The 18,595-nt window shown below is 40.2% G+C and overlaps 1 protein-coding gene and 1 long non-coding RNA gene across 2 annotated transcripts in view; one reads left to right on the plus strand and one right to left on the minus strand.

Annotated features, from left to right (window-relative positions):
* LOC117758031 (exostosin-1) overlaps positions 1 to 18,595 on the minus strand; it is a 162,108-nt gene that overhangs the window by 84,490 nt on the left and 59,023 nt on the right. The window lies entirely within an intron of this gene.
* Positions 914 to 15,696, plus strand: LOC117758040. The gene is made up of 3 exons (XR_004613223.1): positions 914 to 924; positions 1,044 to 1,109; positions 15,687 to 15,696. It is a non-coding gene; the product is annotated as an uncharacterized LOC117758040 (long non-coding RNA).

The raw sequence follows: 18,595 nt of genomic DNA on the forward strand, positions 1-18,595 counted from the left end.
TGTTTAACTGTTGACTAATAGTCCAAATAATTGTGTTATGGAAATGTATTAATTGTCATTTAATATAATTTGCTTGAATTTATCACCATGTGTTTTTGTTTGTTTTTACACAGCTGGAAAGATGATCCATGGGTAAGGACTTCTACCATCATTACTGTGTATTTTTAATAGTATTATCATCAGTACTGTTATTGATAACTTCTCTTGTCTCGCTGACTCTCTCCATCAGACTCATCCATGGCGGTTACGACGAGCAGCAGGAGCTCGACAAGCGCTCAGTCGATGACAACCCCGGTGCTATTCCTCTGCTTTTCAGTGGCCTTATGTCTCATGTCACCGAGCAGTGATTAGCTACAGTCCGAGCAAAGGTTCTGTGATTCTCTCTTTTAACGGTGAGCATTAGTGAAAATAGAATTCAACAGGTAATTGTCCAGTTTAAACAGCAAAGCACAGGCAGAGGAAAAAATGTCTTCACTTTGACAGCACTTAAATCTCATAGAAAAGAGTTCATGGTGTCCTACAAGGCTCTATACTGGGAGCAGTTCTTTTTCACAAGATTAATAAAACTAATGTGTAAAGTCTTCTACTGCTTTTACTGTATTTACTTAAACTGCAAATCATCCTCACATTTCTGGAGCTGCAGCCACTAAGTGTTGCTTCATGAAAGTGAATAGATTATTATCGTAACAACCACTCACCCAATTAACCAGAATCTACAAAGTGAGGAAGTGAGAGGAGGACTAGGGCCTGTGTTTTCTAGTTGTTGAATTATCTACCACTATGTGAGCTCCTCCTGTTATAACTCTAAATCTTACACAATGACTATGAAGTCAGTCCTGTGTATATAAAGAGTTGCCTCTGTTGTTAACAGTAGACAACAGATTTCAACTTTGAATCTCACAAAGGTCACTTTGTATTCGACAGGTAAGATCGATATAATTCAAACTCATTTAGACGAGACCAAGCATTTGGGAAATGTGCTCAGCTCGTTACTGTATAATGCAAATGTTAACGATCTTTTTGTTCTGTTGTTGTTTTTGTAGGATGAAGTTCGCTGCCGCCTTCCTGGTGTTGTTCATGGTCGTCCTCATGGCTGAACCTGGAGAGGGGTTTTTTAAAAAGTGGATCAAGAAGGCTGTCCATGGTAGAGTCACGGAATTAATTTGCTTTTTCCATTGCAAATATTTTAATATGACATAGCTGGAAAATCACAAAATAAGTAGTCGATATATTTGGCCAAATAGAATCACTTTGATTTCAATAATAATGAAAATAACAATCAAAAAGGCCTTTGATTAGCATGTTCCTTCAATAAAATGGACATTGAGGTTTATTTTGATGCTCACATGCACCGACCTGCTGCGGCAACAATTGAAATCAAATTTGTCTCAGAATTTAAAGTACATTTTTCTAGATGATTTAATCTTTCCATTAATCGGATTTGTTTTTATAAATATAGAATAACTGCATCTCCATGCTAAAATAATAAAACACACATTCTGATTTTACCAGTCAAGATTGAACACTACTTAGAAGTATGTATAAAACATCATCTGTATGTATAATTGTTTAACTGTTAACTAATAGTCCAAATAATTGTGTTATGGAAATGTATTAATTGTCATTTTATATCATTTGCTTGAATTTATCACCATATGTGTTTTTGTTTGTTTTTACACAGGTGGTTTGAAAATTGGCGAGCAGGCCATTAAGTAAGGACTTCTACCATTATGACTGTATAATTTTAAAAGTCTTATCATCAGAACTGTTATTTATAACTTCTCTTGTCTCGCTGACTCTCTCCATCAGAATCGCCGCAGAGCATCACGGTTGCGTCGGGCAGCAGCAGCAGGAGCAGGAGCTCGACAAGCGCTCAGTCGAAGACGACCCCAATGTTATTGCTTTTAACTGAAGAAGTCGCCCTGAAGGAACTTTCAGATGATATATAATGCTTCTTGCTTTTCAATGAAATAAATAAAACATTTACCCGCAACAGCAACCATGACTGAATATGTGTTCTTTTGCATTGATGTGTTGTTGAGCGACATTCGAATAATTTTGGAAAACTGAGAACAAATCTACATTTTAGGATGTCAAAATATTTCTCTGTGTCTTATTCAAATATGAGATTCAACAATGACGATGAAGTCTCCTCTAATCTCACTGTATAGATATTTTAAATGTTGGGGGGTTTAAATCAATGTTACTACAACGAGTATTAAAACTTCTAACTGATAACTAATAACACATTCATACAAAACATTTACGGCACGTTTGTTACACACTGTAAAGTAACTGCAATCCAATATAGTGCAATAAATAGTGTATATTGTTTTTGTGTATAAAGTATTTGGATTACTTCAAACTAATCGAATTAGGGTTTACAAGTCAGATAAAACCAGACAAAGTTGCCTTCCTGCACAACAATAGAGTGGAAGAGAAAACAGGAGAAGACTTGTATCCTCGTGATGCTGAGAAGAAGAAAGAAGAAAGACTTGCAGCGTTGATACTTTTACTTATACGGAAAAACTATAAACACGACGGGAGCATAAGTTAAAGTCACAATACAGAAGAAAACCAGAAGCCAAACTACAGCAGATTTACTGATATTCATATGTCACTGGAGCCAAAGCAATGCACAGACTCAGCAGCAGTGGACCAAAGGGTTTGACTGTACTTTTGTCCAGGTGGATTGAAAAGTATTGAATTAAAAAAAACAAGACAGAATATACATATTTCTTTAATATTATTTAGTGGAATTAAATATGAGTCAGGAGAATGTGTGTTGTTGTGGTGGCAGGAGGCATCACTCTGTCAAGTAAACACAAGAACTTTTAGAAACATGGATACGATCTCAAGGAAACCTCCATTTATTTTATTGATTTATATTAAATACGTACAAATAATATTAAAAAAAACAACAATACAGTCAGAGATAACTTCCTGGAGAAGTCTATATATTGATTTGTGAGCTGCACATTCATGCTGCCTGTTCTATCACATCTGAGTGTGGAGGCCACTGACGTTTACTGAACTCAACGTCTACCGCTCTAAAGCATTTGGAATTAAAGTTAAGCATTTAGTTATTTGTCTTAACTGTATTCATACTAAATGTACAGGGTTACAAATACAGTTAAAACAAGAGAGAACAAGAGAGACGAGGTGTCGAAAGCTTCAGCATCAATGTGCTGATCGCTGATAGTTGATCTTACCCAACACCGGTGACTTGGCATCAAAATTACGATCTGCAAACGTCCCCAACACGTCAGCAAGTATCACACTCACTGCTTCTTTAGGCTTCACTCAGGCTCCTCAGACACACTCAGGTTTATTCTTATGCTTTGGCACATAAAAGTATCACACAATGTCAGAGTTCTTTCATAAATGAATCTTCCAAAAACATGCTTTCGTCAAACTTTGGTGAATAAGTGGGAGCTGGTTTTTACCGTAAAACATAATCTGTATTTTTGTTTTCAGTTTACACCAAGAGCATCAGAGTAGTGACACCTCACTCGCTGCTAATTTAAATCCCCAACTAGGTTTTCTGTGCAGGTTTCAACCAGTTTAAACTCTTTAAGACCAAAATGAGTGAAATTTAAGACGTAAGCTCAACTACGACAGATGTGAAGGAACATCAGAGTCCCAGCATTACTGACACTTCCCTATAAATGAAGGACCCTGGTCGAGAACAACCCTGGAAACTCCACGTTATCTTTCAGACAGCAAAGCTTTTAAGTGTAGTTATCAGTTCCACGTTGGTCTCGTTCGCAGTTTTAAGACAGCGTGCTACTATCCGTATCGTTGAGAAAGAACTACAACACACGCAGACATTACAAACCAAGCACGCCACCACATATATCCTCTTGAGACATTAAAAGACCTACCTGGACATATTTAAAAACTTTTACGTATTTACGACTTTTAAGGCCAAAAATTCAGCTTAATGAATTTGAGACTATTTAAGACCCCGCAGAGAACATGCAAGAACTAATGAAGAGAAACTGTATAAAGGTTTTTGTTGTCATAATTCTATCAAATCCACAATTTGTACATAGCACATTTCATCACATGGGTTGAATTTGCGAAGAAAGGGCAATGACAGATTAAAAGTTTAATGGCTGAAACCGTCTGCGTTTGTATTTGTGTATTACTCAAGACATGACATTTTAAAAACCACTATGTACAGTTTCTTCACATGTATTTCAGTCAAAGTGGAAGTTGGGTTTGTAGAAGTTAAGTAAGAAGTAGAGATTAGATCAACAGCCTCCGCCTGCGCAACATGATATTTCACAATTTAGAAAACGCAAAATTGCCAAATACTTAACTCAGGCTGAGCAACTGGATTAACTCCTGCCCCTGTTAGAAGACAGGTAGCCCACAACCCTACGCCTCAGTTTCACATCACCTGGGCCTCTCAGCTCTCTCCCGTCGATCTATCGTGAGGTAAGACGTCAAAGTTTCACCCTCACTAGTAAATCTAAAGCCCTGGATCCACACGACCTGCTGTAACTGAGGGTCTTTGTTTTCCAGGATGAAGTACTTCATGATCTTTCTGGTGCTGTCGCTGGCCGTGCTCATGGCCGAACCCGGGGAGGCTTTTTTCGGGCATCTTAGAGCCATGTATAGAGGTGCAAAGCAAGCATGGAAAGGTAAATCGCAGCTGAAAGACTTAATCTGGATTTATTGCAAAGCAGTTTTCCACTTAGTGCTATCTGCACAGGTTTGTGCTGAAGGTTTCTTGAATAGGAAAATTAGGCTGTGAACCTTGGGCCTGTGGGTAGTTGACCTTACATCTCAGCTCTGTGCATCACTCATTCTGCGTGGGGAACAGACGCTGTAAGAAAGCATGAGGGAGAAATGTATATTTTATATAATCTGGTCCCGTGAGTTTTTTTGCATTAATATGACAGAACACTCTTCCAGAATTTTGTCTCCACTGATATTTTTTCATGCAGCCAACGGAATCTCAAATAAAGCTGTAACATCAGAGTTCTTGATTATAACCTGTCCTATGAAAACATATTTTACATTATTACAATTGGGTTTGATTATGATTTATTTAATAATCCGTTTTGTTGGGGTACATGTTTATATATTGTTTATATATGTTTAAAACTGTGTTGATGCTATTTTATTCTCATTTTCTGTTTAGACTACAGAAACCTGAAGAGGGCTGGAAGGTAATTATTATATTCTAATAACTGTTGTTAGTAGTGAAATGCCAAACCCAGACCTGCCTTTAATGTTTTATTATGATGTGTTGTCATGAGGTGTATTGTATATTTATAGATATTATCTGATTTCTGTTTTATTAATCCTGGAAAGTGTCTTTTTAGAATTGTTATTATTATTAGTGATCCTGTTATTAAAGTTTATCATATAGAGTTGTAGCTTTTTTTTTTACTGAGATCAAAACCATGATAAGTTTGGTCCAATTGTGACCATAATAAAGACTCATGATGGATGTTAGACACTTGAATTAGCTCAAGATGAATAACGAATAATGAATTTTTTATTATCCTTGCAAGAATAGAGGTGTTGAGCAAACCGTGGATTTTTAAGAAGACCAATTGTTTGACCAAATGTTTACATTTACATGAAATGGTGAAGTTAAACTTTTCTCTTACTTCCTTTCCTCAGTCACAGAGCTGAAGTGCAGGAAGGCGACTCCGACGACTCACAACCTCGGTATGACGAGAGCTGAAAGTTCACGGAGATGATTTTAAACTCTGGTGCGGTACAGGGATCGATGCCATTTGAATAATCTGCTCTGCGCTTCGCAATGTAATCAACCAACAAAAGGATGCTTTCGGATTTGGACGAAAGTTCAACGCCTCGCTCTTGCTACTGCCCTGTTTAATAAAACTGCAAATCAAAAAGTCAAAACTCTGGGTGATGTTTTTAATTCAGTTGATATAAGAGACGACACGAATACTGTTGAAGCTGACGGATCAGGCGTCGGCTAATGATGCAACACATCCCAGAACTAACACAACAAAGAATGCAAAGGAAACGGAGAAGAGAAAAGAGTAGACGAGTGAATACCTCGGCCCAGAAGAGTAACAAACTGCACACACTCATAGTTATCAGCTTCCTTTAAGTTAGTCCATCAGGAGCCATGAATTACTCTCAGGGAAAACGGAAAATTTAGCAAAACAGCGTATCTCAAAATGTCAAAGAAAGTGAAATCCTGAGTGCTCAAAAATCTAATGGGTTCTTTTCTGACCCGCATCACATCCTTCACTAAGTGTCGTGGAAATTGACTCAGTTGTGTTTGTGTAATCTTGTTCACAAAGAAACTAAATAAAGTAAATTCAGGACCCACGTAGCAAATTTATACTAATACACACCCACACTGAAAAAGGACTTTTTTTTTAGATATAAAATAGAAATTAAGGGTATTGTGTTGATTATGCATTTGCTAAGATGTTAATGCATTCACCCTGAATATATCAGGGAGAGGCACATAGCAAGTAACAGGAAGTTAAGTGTCAAAGGACTTAGAGGACGTGTCAGAGTATTCTTCAGCGTCAACGTGTTGATCGCTCATAGATGTGTTTGCACTACAACGATGACTTGACATTACGATGACCAGCTGCTAACACCCTTCACACATCAGGCTGGATCAGAATGGAAATAATCAGACGTGCGTAGGGGACTGATATTTGGTGCTGATCCAAACAAAAAGTCTGGTTTTGGTGAATTCAATGCAGTTTTATGAGGAGACAGTTGGGCCCTGCACTGACCTGAGAGCCATTCCAGTTAACATGTGGTGTGTTCGGTGATGTGCAATAGAAAACACATGGCCTGCTCCAGTGTGATTGTTATTCTCAGTGGTTTTTTCTGAGCTGCTCTCTGGTCTAAATAGCAAGAAATTGGAGGGACTGGAGTAATTTCACAGAAAACGGAGCATAAAGCACTTTGGAAAACCCTCAACTCCATCAGCTATTTTTAAAGCTATAAGGCTTTATTTCAACGTGAAAATAAACTGAAGGAATAAATTCAATTTTAAGTTCATGGTTGAAAGAGGAACAAACATCCAGTCAAATGAAGTGATGTGCAAAAGCTTCAGCCTATTTGTTCTTTGGTTTCTCCTCGAAAGTTCAACGTGAGTCACAGCTTTGTCCAAAAGCAGCTAAATGAGTCAAGATCAGATTATTTGCGTCTCGTGTTCTGTGATGTAACCAGTCTGAATCTTTTTTTAAGCCCCTATCTGTAGTTTAAAGCAGATAACACAGCATGGAGGCACAACTTATGATGTATCCACAGGCCTGAATGAAATGTATATATCCCATGGAAAGAGAATCGGAAGTTGTGTCCTGGATTCTGAAGCCTTTGGGTTGTCATGTCACTTTATTCTGAACCTGAGGAGCCAACGATCGCTCATATACACCTGCGGGAAAATGTCATTTTTAATATTAATAACGTCTTTATACCTCCACTGCTTTTCTACCTTATAGATTCTCTTCATGAAATGTGACAGCGACAGAAACACAGAAAAAAAACACATGCTCTCAAATCTCAGAAGAAGAGAAAACACTATAGGAGGTGGAAAAGTTAACATCAAACATCATTTCAGTGACATAAATTCCAGCCGACAATTATTTCTGATAATGTGATTTTCTTTCTTAGACACGAGGGAAACAGAAAAGAGTTTAGAACCTGAAAATCATCACGTTTTAAGGTTTTCTTCAGTAGGAGTCTGATCCAGTGACTCTGAAAGTCTTTACTCCCATAAACAGGGATGCAAAATAAGTAAATGTAATATTTGTGCATGTTTGTTTGACACTGCAGAAAGATGTATTATATTATTTAGGTATTAAGATTCTCTTCCATCCATCATTTGTGATGTTTATCATTTAAAGGTCACAGGGCGGCTGCAGCCGATCGACACTGGGCGAGAGGCGGAGTGCATCCTGGACCAGTTCACCAGCTTATAGCAAAGGCCAACATACACAAACTGAGACTCACATTCACACCTCCAGTCACTTTAGAGTCAGACTAACTTTTTACTAACCCCCAATCTGTGGGAGGAAGCCAGAGTATCCTGACAAACACAGGGAGAACATGCAAATTCCCAATAAGTAGCTTCAAAAGTGCTTTTCCATTGTAACGTTAACCGTGTGAAGCCTCACGCTTCAGTCCGATCTGAGAGCAGCTAACGTGCAGTTAGGAGGCTGAGGTGTCGGAGATAGGGATGATGGATCTCTCTCACTGTCGCCTGCAGACAGCACAGAGGGCATCATGGACCTGCACTGAAAATGACACCTGCATCTCCCCCATAAAAGAAAAAAAAAGGACAAACACACACCAGGCCAACGAGCAAAGTTTGTTTTGAGGCTCCGCTTAAAACATATTGATCGGAAATGAGATGTGGTCAGAGGAGGGACGGGGTTAGAACGTTAGAGGTGTGTGTCTGTGTGTGTGTGTGAGGGTCGACCGTGTCATTGGTTGTTTACCTAAAGGCGATTGCCGGGCCTCACACACAAGCCTTTTCCCAGACAGAGACACGTGGTAAATAATAGAGGAGCTGTGACAGAGGGCAGACGCACACAAACACAGATCAGCAGCAAGGTTAAAGATGGGTGTGGGTGTAAGGGGAGAGCTCTTTATCGACACGTCCTTAATACGCGAGGCCGCTCTTCGCCAGAGCAGAGAGGAAGGCGAGCGAGGAAGAGCGACAGTCAGCATGGATCCTGACATCTGCATATCAAATGTACGAGAGGTCTGAATTCCTCCGTGACAGTTCGGTCGATGCGGAGCCGCGCTGCAGAGTCAGGTGACTCCCACTTACTCGCATTACACACTCTCACCATTCATAAGCCGTTTGGAGATCAGGTGTGATAATAACAATCATGTGGTTTTCTCCGCGGACACAGTGTCACTGCATCATCTCGTGGATTCATCACTGTTTATCCATCTTTGCTCCTAGAGGGACGAAACGTGCACGATGTAAAAGGCAAATAAGACCAGAAGAATTATTACTTCTAAGAAATCAATGAAAATGAAGACAATCAGAAAAAAGCAAATGATAAAATACTGTTTGAGGAGAAAGCTGTTTTATAATTCTACACGAGTTTAATGTCAACTTGATAAATTGGTTGATTCCCTGAAAGGAAATTTAAAAAAAAAAGGCAAATATTCATCCAAGCTTATCAAATATTAGGACTAATGCTAAATATCTTTGGGATATAAGGAACTCGTTCTTAATAAAATATGATAACATTTATTTAAGGCTCTGGAAAAGTAAAATGTATTGTTTAATTTCACGTTTTAGAGACAAAGCAATTATCTATTCAACTGTCAGAATGATCAACTGAAATAAAGAAGATTAAATAAATTAAATTGCATTTTAACTACATTTTTAAATCCTGGATTTAATTGAAAAGAATTAACATAATCCTGAAAAGGGAAAATCCTCGTCCCATTGTCTTCTGTACAATCTGAACTATAAAGATGACTTCAAGTTATACTATAAAGTTGGTGCACAGATAGTTTTGCACGTCACTTTAAACGCTGCTTCTGATTGTAAATTGCATAAAGAGAGAATGTGAAAGGTGAAGATTGGTCATAAAGAAAAATATTAGACGGAGATTTGGAGATGCAAAGATAAAGAAGACTGGAGGACGCAGGGAAGCAGGTTTGATGGCGAGCGTGGTGATGGGATCATGTTGTACTCTACCAGCTTGGATGTGTGTGCATGTGCATGTGCATGTGCATGTGCACGTGCGTGTGCGGGGTCAATGCACGGATCAATATGCTGGATGTCACAAATCTCCCCTGCAGTGGTCAAATGTGGAAACAATGCCCAGGAGCTATTACCGCTCCCTCCCTCCCTCCCCCCTCCTCATTTACTCGCTCTTCTATTTCGGCTCCCCGACACCACAGCAGAGAGACAGACGGGTTGACAGCTCGACACGTGACAGACAGACAGACAGACAGACAGACAGACAGACAGCTTTCACGTATTAAACACAGACCGGCAGGAAAACACAGATTCAGGGATTTCATGAAAATATCAAAAATATCTTCATGGTTTTCTTTATTATTTTCTTCAGGCAGAGCGATGCCCTTTTTCATCATTTAACTGACACTGGATTCAGTTTGACATCAATCGGCACTGATGCTTTGTCAGTACATGTTTATTAATTTATTAATTTTTCATGTATGGCAACAGGGAAAACCAATTTAGCAAGAACATCCTCTGACTGGTTCTTGTTTCTCAGTTTCACAAGAAATCCATTTTTTAATGATGAGTAATAAAAACAAATATCTGACTTCCTTTCTCTTTTGTTTTTTAAGTTGAAAGAAGTTTGTGATCCTGATGCTTTCTGGTTTGACCGAGCTTCGTTAAATCTCTGCAGGAGGCCGGAGTGCAGCCATGTCACTCTCTGCCGTCGGCTCCATACGTGACCCAGGAGGGGCTGTGTGTAGCTCCATGTGTGTAGCTCCATGTGTGTAGCTTCATGTGTGTAGCTCCATGTGTGTAGCTCCATGTGTGTAGCTCCATGTGTGTAGCTTCATGTGTGTAGCTCCATGTGTGTAGCTTCATGTGGGGTCTGTATGTGTATTCACGTGTTGACATGTGCAGAAGCAGAGCAGTGAGCGCGACACTGCAGTCCTCCAGTGTGGCTGTAACGAGGGGAGACTTGAGATCTAAAAGTGAGACCTTTGATTCAGCCGCTGCACAGCGAGCCGTCGTGTGGCCGATGTTTACGGCTGCACTGGAAGCAATGAAAACATCCTTCAATCGAAAACACTGAGACTTGACTCACAAGGGGGGAAACCAACTTTTGGACCCGAACGATCAAAGGTCAACAAAAGAACGGTTTGTGAAACACGCCTCCAAGAGAGACAATTATTCCCAATCATGTGTCGACTTCTGATGAGTGACAACCTGACGAGTTCGAGTCTAAACCTTCGCAGAGGCCGGTTCTGAGCGGCCTGCTGGGTACAACAGAAAAAAAGTCAGTCTCGCCTTATTGGGGTTTACACAGCGCCTGTTTCATTTATCAAGTAGAAATGATAACTTGAGACACTTATGATAAAGACAAACAGATTAATCTGTCGTGAAAATAATTGATAGTCGCAGATACGTACATGTGGACCCTGAAACAAACTGAATAGAGTCTGCTGCGAGTAAATTACGGAGGATTTCTGTGCAGCTTCTCTAAAGTGGCCCCCAGGTTACATGACAAAGTGACAGAACCCGACACGCTGAGCAAACGGAGGGAACGACACCGACTCCTGTTCCTCTGTCAATCCACACGGAGGCAGGAAGAAGCTTCGGCTCAGAGATCAAACACCGACACAGGAAACGGAGGAAAAGCTCTGATCCCGGTGTCATGGCGCCGGATCTTATTACAAACCTCATTACGCCACATGGCAGATGTTTTAATCAAAAGCTCGTAAAAAATAAGAGACAGTCGCAAATCAGGGTTAAGACCTGCCGCCTCACGGCCGAGGATTAAACCTGGTAACATGACCACCCCCTTGTTAAATTAAAACAATCTCACTCCTTCATTTATCCCATTCCATTAAAATGTACTCGGGGGGGGGTTTCATAGAGAAGCGGGATCCCAACCACGAATCGTATAATTTTAACAAAACAAACTGAATCATGTACATAAAACTCGATGTCGCAGAATTAAAAGGTTTTGATGCTTCAGGTGGTTGAAATCATTTCGGCTCTGTCCCAGTTCACCCACCAGCTCGACCACTGGGCCTTACACCTTCGTTTTTTATTTTGGCCGTGAGGGGGGGGGGAATCTACATGCTCATAAATGTTAGTATGAAAAACAGGTGGAACCCAGCAGAACATCTTGTTTTCATCCAGCAGCAAAATAAAAAACTGAATCGCTGTGACAAGCGTTTCAGGAAAAATCTGGACACGTGAGAATCGAACTTCACCTGCTCACGTTATAACGTTTCCAGTTTCTATGGACAGGACCAACGTTACTTTGAAATCACCGATGTGAACACGCTGACTGACTGAGTATCGATAAATAGATCAATCTGCCCCGTCAGATGTGTCACTGTTGATATCGGTTGTTGATATTGTCATTGTGTAATAACGGGAAAAAGGACACTTCATATCTCGGGGAAGGGGCCAAGGGAGAGGAATTGGGACAGTTGACTGATTATAGACATGACTGAAAGAAAGGAGAAAATGGTTTTGGGTGAAAAAGGTCTGAAAATGAGGCGCTGACATAAATATAGATATATAGATATATATATCTATATATATATAGATATATATATAGATATATATATCTATATATCTATAGATATATAGATATATAGATATATATATACGCACGATGCCATTTTAACATCAGGGTGCTGTTATTATAAGACGTGACACGCTCTCACTGTGCTTCAGGTCTGATTCCATCCTGTGGTTTGCTGCAGATGTATTTACAGGTGAGACGCACCATCAGCCCCTGGGAGTGTTTTACTGTAGACCCTTCTAAAAATAAACCACAGATGCATTTCACACAGCGTCCATTAGTGGAATGAGAGCTACTCAGAGGAATTAGAGCTACGGCTGATTCATTTAGCTTTTTGTCCAACCGAAGGAGGAAATACAGCAGGGGGGGGGGGGTTTCCTGGTGAAATAAGTGACATTAATTAATTAAAACCACAGAATCGACCCACATCACACTCGTCATTTATTTCTGTCACAGTTTTCACTTTGTGGCTTCAAAAGTTCAAAGTTCAAACCATAGACTGTGAATAAAGACGGACGACAAAACAGCTCTCTGCAAGTGGAGCAAAATAGTATTTGTCGCCCCCTGGTGGTTGGCTCCAGTATAGGGCATAAACCCTTCCTCCTCCATGTTAGTTGTTGGACCAAACTAAATGTTGAAGCACTCATTCAAGAGGGTTTCTCTCATTTGACCTAGTTCTTATCACATTGAAGTTTGTTCAAGTGTTTCTAACAAGTTTGATGTGTAGTGAAAACCACTGTACTAAATAAATGTCACATTTTCTACGTGCCTCCAATAAAATTATACGTCGGGTCATTTCTACTTTTTGTAGTTTAGTTTACAAAAGTAAATCACATCAAGTTTTACAACAAAAACATACAATTTATGATTATTGCCACCGGTTCTGATTTAATGAATGAATTAAACATCTGTCAGATCAAACACCTCCCAGGCTCCAGCTGTGAACATAATGTGAGGTGAGGGAATACTGCTGCGGTTTGAGATCATTAAACACTTGACAGATCCCAACGTGGACGAATGAAAAATTATATTCAGGGCGGATTTCATTATGTTCTCTTCTTTTTCGCCCCCCCCCCGTCACAGTAAGCGGAGACCTGTGGGTTGTTGGGGCCAATATTAGTTAAGTATTTATTTACAGATCCTGGCAGAGCTGTCCTGTGAATAATTCATCTTCCATGCTCAGAGGAGTCTGTTGACAAGACAGCCTGACGCAGGAGAAGGGAAATCAATGCAGCGATGATGGGCAGCAGACTCCAGCAGATCTGCTTCTGACCCGAGTCCAGCTACCGTGTGTGTGTGTGTGTGTGTGTGTGTGTGGTTACAGTAGTTACAGCACAGCCCTATGTAAAGTGATCAGGTCTGGATGTGCTGATCGGAGGGAAACAGTGTCCGTGGAGGGCAGACAGTCCGCGGGGGAAATGTCATCTCCACGTTATCCCTGATATTCGCTGTAGACGGTAACTCGAGTACGTTCTTTATACATGAACCTTCCATTACACCCAGCAAAAAGCTGCTGTGGTGAACAAACCCCTGTCGACCCAATGGATCTGAGGATGTGAATAGTTTTACTTACAGGGCAGCTGCAGGGGCTGATGTCGAGTTTTCATATTTGAACTAAGACATCATTTATTTAAAGTCTTTGTTCCGTCATCTTTTAAATTATCCAAGTTCTTTGTGTCTTGAAGTTGTGTTGAAAGTATTTTGTCTCGAGTTCTGTCATCATCCTGAAAACCTTTAGCATCTAACAAGGTTCCTGAGGTTGAGTCTCGTTCCAGCTCCAAGTCTCTTTACTTACTTTCCCGAAAACCGTCCTGCCTCTAAATCTTTCTTGTAGAAAGCCCCCGAAGGCGAATATCTTCCAACATCACTTTACTCGCTCATTTCATCTGTAAACACTTCTCTCCTTGTTTCCTCTTTCTCATCACTCACTCAACGTCACCCCCCCCCCCCCCCTCTCTCTCCCTCTCCTCCCATCCTTTAAATCTTCTCGAGCACAATGAAGACAAACTGTTCGGAGGTAATTGAACACTAACACGAGCCGGAGGGAGATGAATGAAGGCACATTACAAGTCGAGGATGTCTTTGCTCTGCAGATTCAACAATATGGTGAATGAGACGTTGTTGGTTTGAGGATCTGATTCTGAGTCACAGCAGAAATTAACAACAACAAACAAGGCATCAAAACACAGAATTAATTCTTTCTTAACTTGTCTCTTGTTCTTCTCAATCATGTTGTTGTTTTTAAATGTGAAGTTTTATACTTTATACAGGATGGCCCCTCGACTTTGGTTTGAAATAATCGACTGAAAATGATGTTTCCCATCACTTCTCGCTGCTGGAGACGGACTTTAAACTTTTATTTATTTATTTTTACAGCTGTTATATACAGTTGGTCTATGAAAGATCAGAATAAATATTTCCGGCTGTTGCTTTCTCTGCTATTGTTGGAATGGTTTTAAGTGGGTTGAGCATTACTGTCTAAAATAAAATCAAAAACATGAATATGGAAATGCAGAAAGTGGAAAAACCAAAGGAAAAGAAGTCCCTCAAAGAAAGTGGAAAAAGCAGCATGTGTGCATGAGCTGTAATAGGCATTTTCAATTATTTCCTGAAGTATGACGTGTGGAGTAGACAGAGGAAGTAAAGGAGGGAATAGAGACAATCCATCAAACAGACAGTCTGAACAGTCGGAGCAGGAGAAAGAAAAAAGGAGTCAAGGAAATGGAAAGTACCTCATATGAAGCTGAACACCTTCCTACAAGTGTATTTTATTTGCATGAAATGTGTCACTACACACAGGAGGAGTGATGGAGACTCACCTGTAACATTCAGGTTCACACCAAACTGTCACACCGGCAATATTTACATCACGTTTCTAAAATTTATAAATACGTTTCTACAATTACCAGCAGTTCACCAAAGACATTTTTCTATATTTAATCTCAATCTTTAAATGATTCTTTAGGATTTGAAAAGTAAAAATGTCCTTTTCCAGAGTTTTTTCCAGGTTTTCAAGTGAGTAAACGTTTCCTTGTCTTTATGGGAGTTCAGCCACAGTCGACCACTAAAGCTAACGGCTCTGGAGACTTGGAGGAAACATCAAACTTCTGCCCGTTTTCTCTCCTACATAAAAAATAGATATTTCTCTGTGGTTTCATTTATTTATTTGTATATCTTTTCATTTAGGGAGCTCCACTACCAGCAGCTCGATGAAAAACCGACAAAAACACTCCTTCTACTTTTTAACTACAGGACAATCGGTCGGGATAATCAAAGCAAAAAATTAGAGAGAGACGTTAACTGAAGATGTAGTTTTCATATTAAGAGAATTAAAGCAAAGTCATAAAGAACAAATAAACAAGAAGACACTGACACAACTTAAATCCAAACAGGTTGAGAAGTTTGTCCAACAATCACAACGCTGGTGGTTCCATCCCCAGCTCGTCCACATGTTAGTGTCCTTGGACAAAACCACTAAACCCCCATGATTCACTCTGTTTTCCTCAGTTAAATAAATTGGTCTATAAAATGTCAAAAAAACTGTGAAAATATTGATCGCAAATAAATATAAATTACACCAATAATCATTTTACTAAATGAATTCTCACAATTCAGGGACAGAAGCTAGATGACGTTCAGTGTTTGAATGAAAACCGACTCGCATAAGTGAAAGAATATGGAAATAAATGCACGTCCGTTTTCTAAAGGTCAACTTTTGATCGATCGGTCGGTTAATTATTTGCTTCATTCACTGAACGATCAATTTCAGCTTCATAGTCTCAAACATCAAACTGTCCTCAAAGCTAAAGAGAAAAGAAGATAATCATTCCTCATTAACGCGGAACATCTGGTGCATCTGTCCAGACACATCGTATAATCTGAGCCACATCAGTTCGAACACCGCAATTTATCGGCAGAACACGGAACACATGACCTTATGTTCCACAAGTCGTGTTCTTCTTTGTAAAGCTTCTTACACAGACAGGGTGACAGGGTCCGGATCATGCTGGGCCGCAGAGAACGAAGCTGGCTGGAATACAAAGAGAGCAGGTCCGCTACAAAAAAACCTTAAATTCTGATTTAAGCAGAAAAATGAACAATGTCCTCACGAGGTGCAACAGAATCCAAAGCTGAGCGATTCCCCGAGGGGAGTTCAATTAGTTCTCTGTAGCTTCAGAGCCAGAACAATATGTTTTAACATTAGAAATCCACCAGGGACCTGCAGGTGCATTAGCCGATGCTCAGATTCACTCTTTCCCACGACATGCAAATCGGTGGCCTGATTCTGGAGCTGCGGTTTGGAAATAGCAGCTCTATTAATGTGTGTGTGGTGATGCCATCAATCATCAGAGCTCTTTCATGAGCGGAGCTGTGCAGCCGCAGCAGCACGATGCTTTAATTACCAAAGTTTAACGGAACACACTCCTCTCACACTTCCTCTTAAACTACTTGACATTAAACTGAGGAGTGTGTTGAGTCCTTAAAGCAGCAGCCTCGAAAAGCATGTGAATAAATAGACTGTGTTTGTTTCATTTGCATCCTACCGGTAATTATTCTGCACATTTACTGTGTCTACACTTTTCTTTTTTTTTTACTGTCGTTCAGATATTTCTTACGTATTTCTGAGGAGGTTTTATTTTCATCTGCGTTTGTTTGTCTGCTTGTTTGATAGTTTGCAGGATTACGTACAAACCACTGAACACACGGTAAATGGTCTGTATTTATAAAGCAGCTTTTTGATGACCACTCAAAGGCGGAATGGGGAAGACTGGGATCAAACCGCCGACCTGCTGGTTAGAGAACGACCCCTGTGCTTTTGTGCAGCTTGATTAACTTTAAGAGGACTGTTAGGCCTTGGCGAAGGTTAACACTCTATTTAGTTGGTTTATTTTTAGCAGGATTACACAAAAGTCTCATAAACCAGTTTCCACCAAACCCGGTGGAGGGATGGGGGGGCGTAGAAAGAACCGTTTACATGTTTGGACGGATGCAGATTTAAGGGCGAATGCAGAATCTTTCATGTTTCATGATTAAACCGATAATGTCTATGAAACAAATTTCTTTTCTCTGGAAGATTTCTACCATAAGAACGAACCATGAGCACGATGCATCGGCCTTGGAGGAGGTATGTGCTCCATTGAGTGAAATGTTTTCATTTCATTTCCTATTCGTTCCTCAACATTTATGTTTTCATTTGTTTTTTTAAAAGAGTTGTAGATTTATTGCTGTCAAACTGATAACAAACTTATTTTAAACCAGTGTCAGAAAATACTGGAATTTACATTGAGATTTATAATCTTTTTTTTTGTGCCATTTTTGCTTTAAAGAAAAATCTTAACCAAAAACTGTTGCTAAATGAATTTCTGTTAATCAACCAATCAGTTTTCACTCCAACATTTCAAAGTCAAAGTGCTGTGAAGCTGCGTTTCCTCACCGGTGCATCTAAACCTTCGAGGGCTGTCTTAGTTCCCATATACAGGGACAATGTGAATTTGCCAAATAAAGGACTATTAAAATGCTTATGGCACAACTTTCAAGAGCAGCTGTTACATTAACTATATCATTTGTACTATAAAACCAAATGTCCTCTGAAAGACAAGAGTTATCTACAAAGGTAAAATCAACTTAAACCTTAAATTTGACCTCATTCATCCGCACACGATCACAAAACCATTATGAAGGAAACAAGGAAAGTGGAGGTGTTCATTCTGTGCATCAATCGCAGCAGCAGCCATCAAACTGTCGGAGCAACTGCATCCACTGAACGTTTGAAATCCTCTTTGCATGCTGGGAAACTCACCGAGGTTGCGTTTATGTTTCTTTCGAGGACATTTAAAAAAGAATATTTGCGTAATCTGTCTGCAGTGAGTCAGAACTGCTGTTCTGCAGCGGGCGTTATAGCCTTGAGCAAAGAAAAGAAGCAGTTCTGATCCATCACGCCTGGTGTTTCTGAACTGTAATGTCCTCGAGCGATGCAGGGGCACATTGGTTCGAGCGGTCCGGGGGGGGGGGGGGGGGGGGGGGAGCGGACATGTCGGAGGGGACGGTGCCATCAATCAGCTCATAATCTGAGAAGGCACACTGTCAATGTCAAAGCAGAAATAAACAAGACGGACAAGATAATACAGCAAATAGGCCTCGATGAGATGGAACAACAGCAGAATGCGTTCGGCTAATTTATTCAGCCGCTTCGTTACAAGTCAGACATTAGTGTCAGCGCGGGAGGAAGCGAGGGAGGAAGCGCGGGAGGAAGCGAGGGAGGAAGCGTGCCACCGAGTGATTGTGACCTGAGAGACACGAGAGTGACAGAAATAAAGAGGCGGGAGGGGTCGCAAGGACAAAGAAAATGGGAAAATGAGGCTAAA

This window comes from Hippoglossus hippoglossus, chromosome 24 (genome assembly GCF_009819705.1).
Source record: "Hippoglossus hippoglossus isolate fHipHip1 chromosome 24, fHipHip1.pri, whole genome shotgun sequence".
NCBI classification, from domain to species: domain Eukaryota; kingdom Metazoa; phylum Chordata; class Actinopteri; order Pleuronectiformes; family Pleuronectidae; genus Hippoglossus; species Hippoglossus hippoglossus.